This window comes from Acyrthosiphon pisum, chromosome A2 (assembly GCF_005508785.2).
Source record: "Acyrthosiphon pisum isolate AL4f chromosome A2, pea_aphid_22Mar2018_4r6ur, whole genome shotgun sequence".
In the NCBI taxonomy this organism is placed as follows: Eukaryota; Metazoa; Arthropoda; class Insecta; order Hemiptera; family Aphididae; genus Acyrthosiphon; species Acyrthosiphon pisum.
In genome coordinates this window covers 111,100,950-111,102,609 of record NC_042495.1, presented here as the reverse complement: position 1 = coordinate 111,102,609, position 1,660 = coordinate 111,100,950, and the positions used below count along the sequence as shown (strand labels likewise).

At 43.4% G+C, this 1,660-nt stretch overlaps 1 pseudogene across 1 annotated transcript in view; it reads right to left on the bottom strand.

The window, feature by feature from the left end:
- Positions 1 to 971, bottom strand: part of LOC100163625 — a 2,280-nt pseudogene extending 1,309 nt beyond the window's left edge. The window contains exon 1 of the transcript XR_511263.3: positions 2 to 971. The product of XR_511263.3 is annotated as a major heat shock 70 kDa protein Ba-like (transcript). The remainder of the gene's footprint in view (position 1) is intronic.
- Positions 972 to 1,660: the final 689 nt, after the last annotated feature.

The window sequence follows — 1,660 nt, the reverse complement described above, 5'->3', positions numbered from 1 at the left end:
CCAAATGAGACACCAGCCGGTTGTCGAAGTCTTCGCCGCCCAAGTGCGTGTCACCCGCCGTCGACTTCACTTCGAATATCGAACCCTCGTCGATCTGCAGAACGGACACATCGAACGTGCACCACGAGGTCGAAAATCAATACGTTTCTCTCACTTTCAGGTTCTTGTCCAGACCGTACGCCAAAGCCGCAGCTGTCGGTTCGTTGATTATTCGCATCACGTTCAGACCAGCTATGGCGCCCGCGTCCTTGGTCGCTTGTCTCTGCGAATCGTTGAAGTACGCCGGCACCGTGATTACGGCGTCCGTCACTGCACGGCCCAAGTACGCTTCCGCGGTCTCCTTCATTTTCGTCAGCACCATTGAACTGATTTCTTCCGGCGCGAATACCTTCCGTTCGCCCTTGAATTCCACTTGGATCTTGGGCTTCCCGAAATCGTCGACCACTTTGAACGGCCAGTGTTTAATGTCCGCTTGCGTCTTGTCGTCGTCGAATCGACGACCGATCAACCGTTTGGCGTCGAACACCGTATTGACTGGGTTCATTGCCACCTGGTTCTTGGCCGCGTCGCCGATCAACCGTTCGGTGTCGGTGAACGCCACATAACTCGGGGTGGTCCTGTTTCCTTGGTCGTTTGCGATGACCTCCACTTTTCCGTGTTGCCAGATACCCACACAAGAATAGGTGGTGCCCAGGTCGATACCAATTGCTGTTCTTCCAACCATTTCGGCAATAAAGTTGTAAACTGGTCACACGCACAATTAATACGAAAACGAATTGTAAGAATAAAACAATTACAATTTAAATCACTTTGTGTTAAAATTTAAAAAGTCGCTGGTGAATCAAATAATCAATAATAATTATTATAATACGCGTATTTCACTGAGAGTCGCACAGCACAGTATATGACAGTTATATTTCGTTCAATGAATCGCAATGTTACCGCTTTGAATTCAAACTGATGCCGGGCAGCGCGCGTCTAGCGTTTATATATCCGACCGGATGTTCGAGAAGGTTCGATACGTTTCGCGAGCGGCGAGCTCAGCTGTGACCGCCGCGCCGTCTGCCCGTCTCCCTACTTTACCATTATACCTATGACGCAGTGTAGTCGGTAATTTCAGTTTTCGCTATATTATTCCTTATAAAATATAATACAACGATGGTGTTATAGAATATTCGAGAATTTTCTCCGTCTTTCTCGTTATTGTTGTTTTCATTACGCTTGCAACAAACGTCTCAATATTTGATTCTGAGCGTAGCGATAAATTTATTGATTTTACAATGATGTGTGTGTTTTTTTTTTTTTTTTGTAAGTATCATAATTTTTTGATTTGTGTCTGTCCTCAACTTTCGGCATAGGCGCAATTTGGGTGGGGGGGCTTGGAGGGTGTTTTTATACAAAAAATAGTATTTTATTCGAAGTGTTATATCCTTTATTAATTATAATCTAATCTTCTAATACAGTAAACCTCTGAAGGAATTATTTTATAAAGTTTAAAGAACGATTCTTCACGTGTTTTACATAGTAGATAGTCGGATCCACATCCACCCACAGAACATAATGTAGGTTTAATAATAAGTAGTAGGTATAACAAATTAGTAATTGCATTATAGGTATTACTGATGAAATTTCAATGTGTCAAGAATATAGTTGACACTCG